A 15,065-nucleotide genomic window follows, 5' to 3' on the forward strand; every position below is an offset into this window, starting at 1 on the left:
TGCTCAACTTTTATTCTTGTAATCATATCATCTCTAAATTAAAGAGAATTCAACAAGCTTCGCGTAGACTGTAAGATCGTTCAAATCTGACTTACGAAACTCGAGATACGGCCCAAACAGTGTAAGCAAATCGCTAAATCCATCAAATCCGAATTTTCCATCCAACTTCGCTCCTTCGTGGCTATGGCTGCAAACTTCAACCTCAATGGCCGGATATCATCATCCATGAATCTCCCTCGTGGCCGTGGATACTACACTTAAATCTCATTCGACCCCCCTGCCGAAAACAGTTGTTCACGGATCTCCTTCGTGGCCGTTGTATGCAACTCCTCCGTGGCTATCCTTCAATTCTTGCGTCAAAGAACCTTCATCGTGACGAGACATCTCTTCCTCCTGAGATTATGATCTTGATTACCCCTCCTTCTAGCGCTAATTTGTTGACGGAGGAATTTGGTATCAACAAAATTTGAGGTTCTTAGCCGGAATTAAGATCTACGAAGGTGGTTCTTCGCCTGAAAAGTGAGCGGAGTGTGGTGGTTGTGATGAATTGGGGGCTGAGATTGCTTAGGGTTGGTGGTGGCTCCTTAAGGCTCTCGCTTCCGACCCCTTGCAATTTGCCTACGTATCCCTATTTATAGAGAATCAAACCCACGTAGTTCTTGGGGAACAAGAAACCTAACGGGCTCAGATTTCTTGACCCGAGGGCCAATGGGAAACCCACTGGAAACCGTTTTCTACTAGCTTTAGGAATGTCCGCCGATGAGGCCCAACCACAAAGGCCCAAGGCTCGTCCGCGGCTTCAAAACTTCACGGATAAGGTATCTCCCTGGCCAAGGATAACCCTCCGCTACCAGCAGTTTCTCTAGTCCGTGGACGCAGGTATAGCCATGGTTCACCCTAAATATTGGACGCATCCTTCCCCCCCCCGATAAGGAGCCCCTACCAGATTACAGGACAAGTGATCCCAAGCTTTTGGGTGCAAAGTGCAGGATACTCCAAAGTCTCCCAACGAGGACACCCGTTGACTACAGAGACAGAGCTCCCAAAGCACACACCAGATTTCACCCCGTATCCCCAATGAGGACACTCATTGACTACAGGAGGAGGCCTTCAGTCCAGGCATACCCCTGGAGGTCTCTGACCACAGACACCGCCTTTCCTTTAGATATGCTACAGGAAGGAGTTCTTCAACAGAGTACCTGCATCAAATATGTTAGTAATAATAATTCTCCATCTTCCTTGAATCATCCAAAGAACCCGTCCAAGTAACAATATTGAAGTCCCATCCAAGCTATGTTTCTCACTTAAGGCGCGCCCTAATACCTTATGGGATATCTCTAAGAATCTGTTGAATTACTTTCTTCATATATCAATAGGGCGCGCCTACTTCACCAATGAGGGCGCGCCTTGATTATGTAAGGTGTCAACATTACTCTTCTCGTATGCATAAGGGCGCGCCTCCCCATATCTGTAGGGCGCACCTTCTTCCTTTGTGATATAAATAGATGCCTTATCTTTCCTTAATTTTAGGCACCAATATCTCAATTCTGACCAATTGATCCGGTTTTGACCCGAACAAAGTTTATACCAAATTTTGGGCATAACAGGGTGTATGCTTAATAGGCAAGGCACACCCCCCGCTGATAGATATGAGATTAATGACTTGAAAGAAAAGACAGGTGTCGAGAGAAACCGTTATATTTTTTTATTGTATTGCGCTGCAAAACATACCCCAAAAACCTAGAAATATGCCCCAATGAGCTGGTACTCACTCCCTAATTCATGTAGGTGAATTCAGAACTAGACCAGAATCATTCCCTGCGAATTCATAGTATTGGGACCAGGCTAATTCATAATAAATCACGTATACATGGAAATAGGTTGTAGACATTCCTACCTATGCCAACAAATTGTACCAGTCAAATAGTGACCCTGAAATTCCATAAGCATCCAGAAGGTGCAATTATATACCATTCTAATTATCAAAATGAACTATTTCCTTTTGACATAATTAATTGGAAGATCTCCTACTTAGAAAACTACCAAAACAATCTGTTCAACCCTAAAATTTAGAATTCCAGACGAAAGAAAAATAGAATTAGATAGAGCACTAATTCTCGGCATATAAATTCCCATTTTGACCAATCTAAACGAATTAACCAAATGCCACAAATTATACAATCCACAAACACCAAACGATACTCTAGGATCTGTAATTAACCGGGAAATAATAAACGGGACAACAAGAATTAAATAAAAAAATAGATCATGTAATTAAATTCGGACAGCCAATAAAGATAAAAAACACATTAAAATAAACATAAATAAAAGGGTCAAACATATAACTATTAGCTAGCCGTTTAGGAGCTATAGACTGAGCTTCTACCTCTTGCTAGCAAGCATACCTCAAGGATCACCAATCTCCCCCGAAAAACATCTACCTGTACGAAGCCGACTTATGGAAAGAGAAAGAACCCCTAACGCCTATGAATGGGAAAGAATGCTTCAAAACACTCGGCTCCTCGGCTTACTTCGGTTGCAAAGACTTTCTCCCGAGAATGGTCGCCATCTCTCCCAGGACCAGAATGATTATCCTTAGTATACGATCGCGCGTAGTAACTGGGAGTCTTCTCCCCATCCTGGGGTATTGGGGGGGTATCCCCTCTCCTGTAGTACGGTTAAGACATGCAAACTCCGTTTCAGTCCAATTTATCTAGTGTAACTGGTTCACTTTGCAGAACATGAGATGTTGTCCACGGCCTATAGGAACCAGGCTATCTACCGCTGTAGCCAAGCTTACTGCTAGCCTATCGGCTTATATACCTATATATACAATAGCAAATATATGCTTATAAAACTATATATTTAATATCTAAATACATATAGGTAGCGCCATCCGACTAATTGAGCCATAAATTAATCTGAACTTTAAAGGGTCCCTTTTCCCTGACAATGACAATCATGTGTTACGAACTGTTATCCAACAAAATGATCTAACGACCAGGATTTAAAAAAAGAATTCCCCTGTCCGCGCATAATATCTACGGCAAGGAGAGCTTCCGCGTATATTATGCGCGGAACGAGTAAAGATGAAAATACCCTTAAACTGCTTTCGCGATTAATATTCGCGGAAGGTCTGTTATCAGTTTAACATGAAAAACAAACCCGTTTAACAGTCATTCAAACATATACAAACTTAGTTGCGTTTCTCCTGCGATTTGGTGGCAATTTGCTGGCGATTACACTGCGACAACGCGATTCCATCCTTTTTTCATCGATTTCACCCACGTTTCACCTGCAAGGTTTGTAATTTCATTGTAATTATGTTTTTTTTTGGGTTTTTAGGGTTAGGGTTCATGAAAATTATATTTTGTTCCGTTTATATGTATATTCATTCGGTTTGTGTGTATAAATACGATTTATGTGTATATTCATTCGATTTGTGTGTATATAAATGCTTTGATCGTAAGTTGTGTTGTTACTTGTGGGATTAGGATTATTTTTAGTTTGATGATTAAGTAGTTGTATGTTTTTAATCTTGAATTGGTTGAATTGGTTCGATTTCCTGAACGATTTAAATCAGATATTTTAATTATGTTTCATGTATGTATTATTTATGACGTTTTTCTGTTATGCGTATGTATAATGTTTAATAAATTGCGTATTTGAATATACATTGCATCGGATCAAGAAAGAGATCAAGAAAGAGAATTATTAGTTAATTTAACAGGGACAAGTTTGAATTGTTGAGTATCATGTCAATAATTGAACATAAATTCGAACCCTGGCAAGTTTGAATTAGTTAATAGCTTTTACTTTCGAGCGCATATCTAGTGCTAGAATTCAAAATTTGTCAACTAAGGATAATTTATATGTTTGAATTGTAGTAATAAGAGGGTTGTTGAATTTAAGAACTTGTATTGGTAATTTTGAAAGAATTTATATAGTTTTTTTAGGAAGTATTATGAAATTATTTTGGTAAATATGAATGTGATTATACGATCAGTTTTAAAAGTGTAATGTCATATCATTATCTTTGATAACGAGTATCAAGTGAGTTTGTATGTTTGGGAGGGACATGAACGGGGTCCTATGGAGTGTTATTGTGGGAACAGGCTCATGGGTAGTTGGGTTTTGTCTGATGCTCAAAAGGACTTGTTGCATAACATTGGTTTTGGTATGTTTACAAATTCGGGTGTGTTTTTACAGAATGATGTGAGTCTTATCACGACACTTGTGGAGAGGTGGCGTCCCGAGACCAACACCTTCTTCATGAGACAGGGGGAAATAACAGTGACTCTGGAGGATGTTCGCTATATCTTGGGTTTACCGATTTCTGGACTTTCGATAGTTGAAGACGGACTTGAGAGTGGATTTGGGTACTTTGAGAGATATTGGTTTGAGCCGCTGGATGAAGAGGAGGTGAAAGTGGCATATGACAGAGCCGACATAAAGTACACATGGTTGTATCATATATATGGGAGGGCTGATCCGGGTCCTGATCCGAGGAGGATTGCTATCCACACACAGGCATACTTGCTCATGGTTGTTGGTTCTGTTCTGTTTCCTACCAGTAGTAGGAATGTGGTGCACCCGAGGTACAATAGACACCTCCAATTTCTTAGGGGTGTGCATACATGATCCTGGGGTTCTGCGGTTCTTTCATATTTATACAGGGGGCTCGAGCATGCAGCGTAGAAGGGGGTGAAGAGAATTGCTTGTTGTACGTAATAGTTTCAGTTGTGGGCATATGAGCGGTTCTTGATTGAGAGACATCTTCCTGATCCTACCATGGATTCATATCCAGTTTCTGAGTTCTGGTCTAGGCCGGTTGATGAGGTGATTGCTGAGGAAAAGGTGGAGGAGGAGGCGGATGAGGAGCCTAAGAGGAAGAAAGGGAAAAAGGGGAAGGAGGTGAAAGGGAAGCAGGTGAAGGAGGTTAAGGGGAAAGAGGTTAGTGGGAAGAAGGGGACGGAGGTGAATGATGTTAGGGGTAAGGGTAGGGGAAGGGAGGGAAGGGTAAGGTCCAGGCTGATGTTGTTCCTGATGATGCTGTGGATGAGGATGTTCCTGGGACTTGGATTGTTGTTAAGAGGAAACGGGGTAGTGGTAGGCATGATAGTAGATTGGTGCCTCATCATAGTTTGCCACATTATAGAGGTGAGTTTGATGGAGTTGCAGCTGATATTGTGGCGTGGATGTCATATGCTCACTTTCACGAGGTGGAGGAGGATTGAGATGGGGATCATGATGTATCTGTTAAGGATTGGGTAGCTCATTTCTTTGTTCTTTCCAGGGTTCTAGTGCTATGTTATGATGTTGTTAAGTATCAACATTCTGATAGGGTGATGAGATAGTTCGGGTTGAGACAGGGTATCCCACGGTCACCGATTAACATGATAGAGTATAGGAAGCCTATGATTCCGTTCAATCCCTATGACTGGCGGGGTATATGGTTTGCTGAGATTGGTGTGAGGACCTGTTTTAGTCATCACCCGGAGGTTATAGTAGATCATTAGCCAGACTCGGGTGATGACACAGGATATATGCAGTGGTACTCAGACATTGCACGGATGCGTGTAGGGAAGCCACACCTAGTGCCAGAGCCACAATACAACACCCGGGAGTTGTTTAACAACTCACAGACATTTTACTTTGTAAGTTTATTATAATTATTTCCCCCTATACTCCCATATTTTTTATAGTTATTTCCTCCCTTGCATTATAGTAGCATCTGATTATATGCCACAAATATCTCTGCAAATACAACAGGGGTTGGCATATCTGCAGGCTATGGATATCAGCATTCCCCCTGAGTATGAATAGGAGTTTGGGAGGATTGCCCCTATGTTTGTGGAGCCGTACTGTCAATTCATGCAGGTTAGAGGTCCAACATATAAGGCTCCATTGTTCCAGCATGTTCAGTTATCTCCCGAGGCGATGAGGCCTACAGTTGGAGAGAGTCGAGAGCCCGATGTCATTGACATGAAACAGCCGTCTCAACAGGTGTCATAGGCCCATACACAGGCATCTGTATTTGTATCAGTGTCATCTTCTTCGAGGGTCGAGAAGATGGATGCCCACCGCCATGTGGAAGAGAAATGGGAGATTAATAAGAGGCTAAAGTAGGAGAGGATGGAGGCTATTAGGAGGGATTTTGGATGGGGAGGTTTCTCCGTGAGTGCTCCTATTAAAAATGATCTTATGTGGACCTTGTACACAGATGTTATGCAGAGTTTGCAACCCAAATGATAGCTAGATGATAGGATCGTATAGGCTTACAAGGTATAATCTTTAACCTTCTTTCAATTATGTTGTTCTTTTTATTTCACTTTGAAATTTTATATTTTACAATTGTTGTGTGATAACCTATTTCTTGCAGTGGTTGTTGCGTGATCGTGAGGAAGTCATAGCTGCAGCAGGGGTGTATCCGAGGATGCCTTCATACTACTTCATGGATCCACTTTTTATGGAGTTGTCAAAGAAAGTGGACTACTCACATCCCTATTCTGCAAAGGCCATGCATTTCTTTCTTACTTGGGAGAGTTGTGGGATAGGTCTACCAATTAACCAGGTGGACTATATATTTGTTCCCGTGAAGGTGAATAAGAATCATTGGATTCTCATGGTATTTTCAGTGAAGGAATGGGGCGTGATGGTACTTGATCCTATGAACTACAACACTAAATATCCCGAAGAGAAAGAGTGAGTGGTAATAGTTCCTCGACCACAACTTATATCATAATTTTGAAATCTTTCCTTATTACTTTCATGAAGTAATGTTGTTTTTTGTTGTGTGTGTTAGGCACAAAGCATGCGCTAATAATTCATGCAAGTATACGCGTTCACAAGTAATATGGATTAATTTCGAGTTCGTTCCCATAGAGACTCAGACTAATTATGTTCAATTAACACTTACTCACCAATGTATGATTACTTCTCAATGTCAAAACAATAACACTTAAGGTTGATTAACTAATTATTAAGTATGATTAACTACGAGAATTAAACACTTAAATTAACACTTGAATTAACAATATTAAATACACATGAGATCATAACTTCATTACTACTTCATTCAATAGTTATTTTTATTACCCTTAGCATGTAACAATGATGACATTAATCGAACAACACGAAACTGATAAAAGCCAACTTTCGTTGCACAAGTACCATTCTACCAAGCATCCACAATTAAGATAGAAGTTGAATAGGCATCAATTATGTTGAGACCCTATATGTCTACAGAATTTGACAACATAACAATTTTAGTGCAAGTTATTCATTATGATTATACAGGGTAAGTAAAACGGTTAGAGTTACCCACTAATCATGCATACAATAAATGAACCTATGCTAGCATGGCAAGTTCTAAATCTCAAGATTCATTGTCGCTTCACAAGAGATTAACATGCTATCTTATATGTTCGCGATGCACATAAGACGAATAAGCACAACCTATGCTAGATATCATACAATCATCACATACCAAGGTATTAAACAATTAACTAAAGAAATTCATAGTAAATCCGCTACGACCCCATGATCACGATTAGCCCATGATAAAACTCATCGTCACCATGGATTCATATGAAAATATGATAATAACACAACAATATAAAATAATAAAAATACTTATTAAAACCAGAGTACGTCACAAGAATATTAAGGTTCAAAGTAAAGAAAACTAGCATCCATTGTTACAATGAATAAAAGAATCACACGATAACGTATGCTTCCTCTTCTTCGTTGTGGTGTGCTAAAATGGTCTTCTTAATCTTCTCTCCTCGCTCCTTGCTTGATTGATACTTGTTCTTCTTTTTGTGAAATGTCTCTCAAGATTACTTATATAGAAGTCCACAAGAAACAGCGCCATCAGAAGCCCAATAGAAGTCTAATTATAAAAAATCCAGATTCTAAAAATACGACCCCAGGCGGCCGCCTCAGTTTCCAGGAGGGCGCCTGCATCTCCAGGCGGTCGCCCCACATCCCAGGCGGGCGCCTGCACTGCTTCTGGAAAAATCATCTTTTGCCTCCTGATTTTGCTGAATTCTTCGCACAATCCCCCCAACTGGTTCCAAGTACTTCCCCAGGCTTATTATGATGAATTCTCCCTACTTACGCAAGTTATACCCTGAAATGCAAAGACACTAGAAAAACGCATCAAATACACAAAATACTTGATTTCAAGACATCAATTCAAGCCAATATAAGACGTTCTAAGTGGCATAAAATGCCACTTATCACACCCCCAAAATTAAATAGATACTTGTCCTCAAGCGTCACAGACTCAAAAACAAAATAAAACATGCATGAATGCAAACTACATGAAATGCAGCGATCCCCATCACAATGACTAAACCAACCAACACATAACATCTCAACAAATGCAATTAGGCGACTAAAGATCAATCAAATCATGCAAGCTAACATACAACTAGAAACGTGGTGTGTGTGAATGCTTAACAGATATGCTTCAAAACTAGATCAATTATCATAACTCAATTATCCTCAAAGCAATCACAAGATTATACGAAGAATATATTCTAGACACAAAATGACTTATAACACTTCAAGATCACTGGATCTTATTACGAAATCATGCTTTTATTCAACATAATAAACAAATGCTTATTTGATCTTGCAATGACATCCATTTAGCGAGCGTTAGGTTAGCGGATCCCAGACTATAAAAGCCTTAGGCCACTAGGCACAAAGTCCCCTAAGAACTTAATAACTCGAATACCAAAGATCTCACTCGTGATCAATTATGCATTAAACCATATTTTTTTCTTTTTCTTTTTTTTTACTTCTTTTTTTCTCTCTTTTTTTTTCAATTTCTGTCTGAGCAAGTGCGTTTCGCTCCATCTTGCTCAACCCTAGACTACTCGCATACAATACGAGCCGGCTACTAGCCATTTGATGCCTAGCCACGACTAGCAATGAATTCCAATTTTTACTCCAATTTTATCTTTTCATGCCTTTTATCATTAAGAGCCTATCATACATTCTAAGCATAAGCAATAAATTAACCTCAAAACCATCAAACCATGACAACAATCTAATCCTTAAGCATACTCTAAGACTTAGTAAAATACAAGTGTTTCTAGCATGCATGCCAACCTAACAAGATTCAATATCACTCTACCGCTATCACTACACTCGCATCAATATCACATATCAATTGGTAAAGCAACACAAAAGGGATCATGGTATATGCATGAGCTATATGACATGATAAATAAAGCTATAAAATAATAATAAAAAAAAACTACATGGAAAAAAAATACAACTATATGAACTAAACTACTATCATGAATATGCAACTACATGACACACACACAAATATGTTCCTTAACTACCACCCCCAAACTTAAAATCTTCACTGTCCCCAGTGAAGGTAATAGAAATGAACACAGGGTATACCTACTCAGAGAAATAATCATCATCACCCTCAGAGGGTGGAGTGTCAGGAGGCGGATAAGCAGAGTCCTCACCAAAGACGGGCCATTGGATGTCAGCTCTAAGGCCTCTGAAAGCAGTCCCAAGTGCTAGGGTGAGCTCCTGCGCAAACCTACTCTGCGACTCATACATCGCATCCATCCTCCTGGAAAGCCTCCTGTACTGGACATCAGCCATCCCTGAACCATCACCTCCCTGGGCTCTAGATGAACCTGCCTCGCCATGAGCCTGATTGGGCCTAGCCATCATAGCACCAGCTGTTGGACATCCTCCTAAAAGACGATATCCCAAACCATGCTCCTCGGGCTCTCCAACCGTCCACTCTTGCATCGCATTCAACGTCAATGAATCAATAGGAGCGGCCGACATCTGCAGCTGCTCATAAGAAGGCCAGTGGACTCCAACTGCCTTACACAGCTTTATGACAACAGAGGCATATGGGATGTTGTTATACGTCCTCCCCCTCAAAAACTTTAAAATCCCTTGGTAGATGAACTCACCAAGGTCTACATAATAATCCTCATTCAGAATCCCCCACAACAACCTGGCTCTTTCAACTGTAACCTCATGTGCATGTGAAGAAGGCAAAATATTAGCATAAATAAAGGCATTCCATGCACGGGCATACCTGTTCATCGCAACAGCCGGAAAAGAACGATACTCGTTAGATCCCGTCTTAAACTTCCACACCGTGCCCGGCTGACAGAGAGTAGCAATAATCAAATCCGAGTTAAAATCCTCGGGGGTCTTCTCGTTCCAATTCTCCTCCTGGGGCTTCCTTTGTTGCTGCCCAATAACACGGCGAATCGCCTCGGGCTGATAATCAACAATAAGCCCATGAACAAAAGAGTACCCATTCTTGTCGGCCTTGGCGTTCGCATAGAACTCGCAAACAACACTCATCGGGACCGCCTCAGGCGACTCGCAAAAAGTAATCCAACCCTTCTCTGCAATCATCGGCAATAACTCACCATCCCTCCCCGATGGCAAAAATCCCCTCTCCTTCAGAATCAGCTTAGTCAGAAGTCTAGCATACTCCTCCTCAGCAGCCCTATCCACCAATCGGGGCCTCACAACAGTACCCCTTGAAGAATCAACAGTAGGAATGGTGCTGCTGCTATCGACAGTCCGAGATCTCTTTGGGGCCATTGAAACTAAAAATAAGTGTTGTAGAGTTGTGTTTTGTGTGTAGGAAAGGGTTTGTAAGTGTTGAAAGTATAATGGGTGTGTATGGAGAGGATGTGTATATATATAGGGTAAGATTAGGGTTAGAATTAGAGTAGGAGTGGGGTTTGTGGGTGATTGGGAGATGGAAATTGTGGGTAATGGGGTTGTAATGCTGTGGTATTTTTTTGTGTTTTTTTCTATTTTTTTGGTTTCTTATAAGGCTGAAATGTTTTCAAACAATCGGTCTCTAGGCGGTTGCCTGGAACTAGCAGGCGGGCGCCTGCCAGCAAGCGGCCACCTGGAACTAGCAGGCAGGCGCCTGCAGGGTTCCTGGAATTTTTTTTCTGCCTTCAATTTTCTGATTTTTTGTGTGTTTTTGGATAGAGTACTGAATTCTAAGGGTCCTATGGTGTCATATCTTGGGTTGCCTCTCAAGAAGCGCTTCTTTTACGTCATTAGCTTGACGTAGAGTTGTTCGATCAAGTTGACTATAAAATGGCACTAACCACTTCTCGATTTGCCGTGTCCCCATAATAGTGCTTCAATCTCTGATCATTAACCTTGAATGCTTGGCCCGGATCGTTCTCAAAAATCTCCACCGCTCCATGTGGAAACACAATTTTGATGATAAATGGTCCAGACCACCTTGATTTCAATTTTCCAGGAAAAATTCAGAGATGAGAATTGAATAAAAGAACTTGTTGCCCTGACACAAATGACTTAGGAGATAACTTTCTGTCATGCCACCTTTTTACTTTTTCCTTGTACATTTTGTTGTTCTCGTATGCTTGAAGTCGAAATTCATCAAGTTCATTTAACTGAAGCATTCGCTTCTTCCCAGCTGCATCTAAATCAAGGTTTAACTTCTTCAATGCCCAATACGCCTTATGCTCAAGCTCTGCAGGTAAATGACATCCTTTACCATAGACAAGTTGAAACGGGGACATCCCAAGTGAAGTCTTGTATGCTGTTCTATAAGCCCAAACAGCTTTCTCTAGAATACGCTTGATCTCTCTATTAGACACTTCATCTTGACCATTAGTTTACGGATGATAGGCAGTAACAATACGATAATTCACATTGTAGCGCTGCATCATAGAAGTGAACTTATGATTGCAGAAATGCGACCCCTCATCACTTATGATAACTCGTGGCGTTCCAAACCTTGTGAATATCTGCTTATGAAGAAAACTCAACACTACCTTTGCATCATTCGTCGGTAGAGCCTTGACTTCTACCCATTTCGAGACATAATCGACTGCCAGCAAGATGTACTGATTATTGCAGAATGAGATAAATGGTCCCATGAAATCGATTCCCCAAACATCAAAGACCTCAACTTCAAGCATCACATTTAAAGGCATCTCATCCTTCCTAGTAAGATTCCCAACTCTTTGGCAACAATCACACCTTAAAATGAACTGATGTGCATCCTTAAACAACGTAGGCCAGAAAAAACCTGCTTGAAGAATACGAGCTGCTGTCTTTTCACCACCATAATGTCCACCATAAACTGTGAAATGACAGTCTCGTAATATCCCCTCCGTCTCACAGAATGGGATACATCTCCTGATGATCTGGTCAGCTCCTTGTCTAAACAAATATGGTTCATCCCACATGTACCATTTCACCTTATGCAAAAACTTCTTCTTTTGAGCCGTATTCATATTAGGAGGCATTATATTGCTGACAAGATAGTTCACAATGTCTGCGAACCATGGCTCTTTCTCTTAAACTGCGAACAACTGCTCATCCGGAAAAGATTTGTTGATCAATTTCTTATCATGTGAAGTAGAATCGGGATTCTCCAATCTAGAGAGATGGTCAGCTACTTGATTTTCAGTACCTTTTCGATCCTTGATCTCTGACTCAAATTCCTATAGCAGAGCACCCAATAAATAAGTCTAGGCTTCGAATCCTTCTTTGAGACCAGATAGCGAATGGCAGCGTGATTAGTGAATACTGTCACCTTTGTCCCAAGTAGATAAGATCGAAATTTTTCGAAACCAAAAACTATAGCCAAGAGCTCCTTCTCAGTAGTGGTGTAGTTCATTTGAGCTCTATTAAGCATCTTACTAGAATAGTAGACCACATGAAAGATATTATTCTTGCGCTGCCCAAGAACTGCTCCCACTGCATAATCACTTGCATCGCACATCATCTCAAAAGGTTCTGTCCAATCAGGTGCCGTAATAACTGGTGCAGTTATTAAACTCTTCTTGAGAATCTCGAATGCTGCCAAGCATTCATCATCAAATTTGAAAGGCACATCTTTCTCGAGCAAGTTACACAACGGCTTAGATATCTTAGAGAAGTCCTTGATGAAACGCCGATAAAAACCCGCATGACCAAGAAAACTACGGATTCCTTTCACAGAAATAGGAGGCGGAAGATTTTCAATGACCCCTACCTTGGCTTTATCCACCTCAAGGCCTTTACTAGAGATTTTATGCCCAAGAATGATACCTTTTTGCACCATGAAGTGACATTTTTCCCAATTGAACACCAAATTAGTTTCCACACACCTTTTGAGCACCGAATGGAGATTATTCAAACATTCATCAAATGAATGTCCAAAGACGGAGAAGTCGTCCATGAACACTTCGACATTATTTCCAATCATATCAGAGAATATAGCCATCATGCATCTCTGAAAAGTGGCAGGTGCACCACATAAGCCAAAAGAAACTCTACGAAAAGCAAACGTGCCAAATGGACAAGTGAAAGTAGTCTTTTCTTGATCTTCTGGTGCAATGCAAATCTGATTGTAATCCGAATAGCCATCCAGAAGATAATAATACTCATGACCAGCCAACCTGTCAAACATCTGATCAATAAATGGAAGAGGGAAGTGATCCTTCTTCGTGGCTTTATTCAACTTTCTGTAGTCCATGCATACCCTCCATCCTGTGACTGTTCGAGTGAGGATGAGCTCGTTCTTCTCATTTGCTACCACAGTAATACCTCCTTTCTTAGGTACACATTGCAGGGGCTCACCCAAGAACTGTCAGAAATAGGATATATGAATCCTGCATCCAACCACTTTAGAATATCCTTCTTCACCACTTCTTTCATGATAGGATTCAGTCTTCGTTGTTGCTCAATAGTTGGCTTGCTACCTTCCTCTAGCAAAATTTTATGCATGCAGTATGAATGGCTGATCCCTTTTATATCTTCTATAGTCCATCCAATGGCCGATTTGAATTCTCTTAAGATCTTCAAGAGCTTGTCCTCATCGCTACCTGAAAGGTCAGATGCAATAATAACAGGCAAAGTAGATGCATCACCTAAAAAAACATACCTCAAGTGTTCAGGCAATGGTTTAAGCTCCAAAATATGTGCTTCCTCAATAGATGGTTTGAGCTTTCCCTCAGCATTCTTGAGATCAGTATTGCCAAGAGATTCAAATGGCATGTCTAGCTTTCTCTTCCAAGGAGAAGTATTTAGATATTGTAGTTGCTCATTGCCTTCTTCATCTTCATTGTCAAATTCCCCCAATAAGGCTTTTTCTAAGGCATCAGACCTTAGCACATGATCAAGTTCTGAAGTTACCGCAGAATCAATCAAATCCACCTTGAAGCACTTCTCATCTTCTGTAGGGAATTTCATTGCATTGAATACATTGAATGTTACATCCTGATCTTGTACCCTTATAGTAAGTTCACCTTTTTGCATATCTATCAAGGTACGTCCTGTAGCCAATAAGGGTCTTCCCAAGATTATGGGAATCTTCTTATCTTCCTCGAAATCCAGAATGACAAAGTCTGCAGGAAAGATGAGCTTATCCACCTTTACTAACACGCCTCCACGATGCCTCGTGGGTATGTAATAGACGATCAGCCAATTGTAGAGACATGTAGGTGGGCTTTGGATCAGGTAAATTCAGCTTTTTGAAGATAGACAACGACATTAGATTAATGCTTGCTCCCAAATCGCAAAGGCACTTGTCGAATGACAACTTGCCAATGGTGCAAGGAATGGTGAAGCTACCTGGATCCTTAAGCTTTGGAGGTAATTTTTGTTATAGCACAGCACTGCACTTTTCCGTTAGAGCAACAGTATCAAGATCATCCAGTTTCACCTTCCTTGAAAGAATACCTTTCATGAATTTCATATAACTAGGCATTTGCTCCAAAGCCTCAGCGAAAGGTATGTTGATGTGAAGTTTCTTGAACACCTCCAGAAACTTACCAAACTGCTTATCCAGCTTTTGTTTTTGCAATCACTTAGGAAAAGGTGGTGGAGGATAGAGCTGTTTCTCCCCTGTATTACCCTCAGGCAGAGTGTGTTCAACAATAGTCTTCCTTGGTTTCGCCTCTTTCTCATTTTGCTTCTCTTCTTCATCTACAACTTCAGCTTCTCCATCTTTTGCTTTTTCAGCTTCAACAACTTTTCCAGACCTTAAGATAATAGCCTTGACTTGCTCTTTAGCTTCC

Source organism: Apium graveolens, chromosome 11 (genome assembly GCF_009905375.1).
Source record: "Apium graveolens cultivar Ventura chromosome 11, ASM990537v1, whole genome shotgun sequence".
Lineage (NCBI taxonomy): Eukaryota > Viridiplantae > Streptophyta > Magnoliopsida > Apiales > Apiaceae > Apium > Apium graveolens.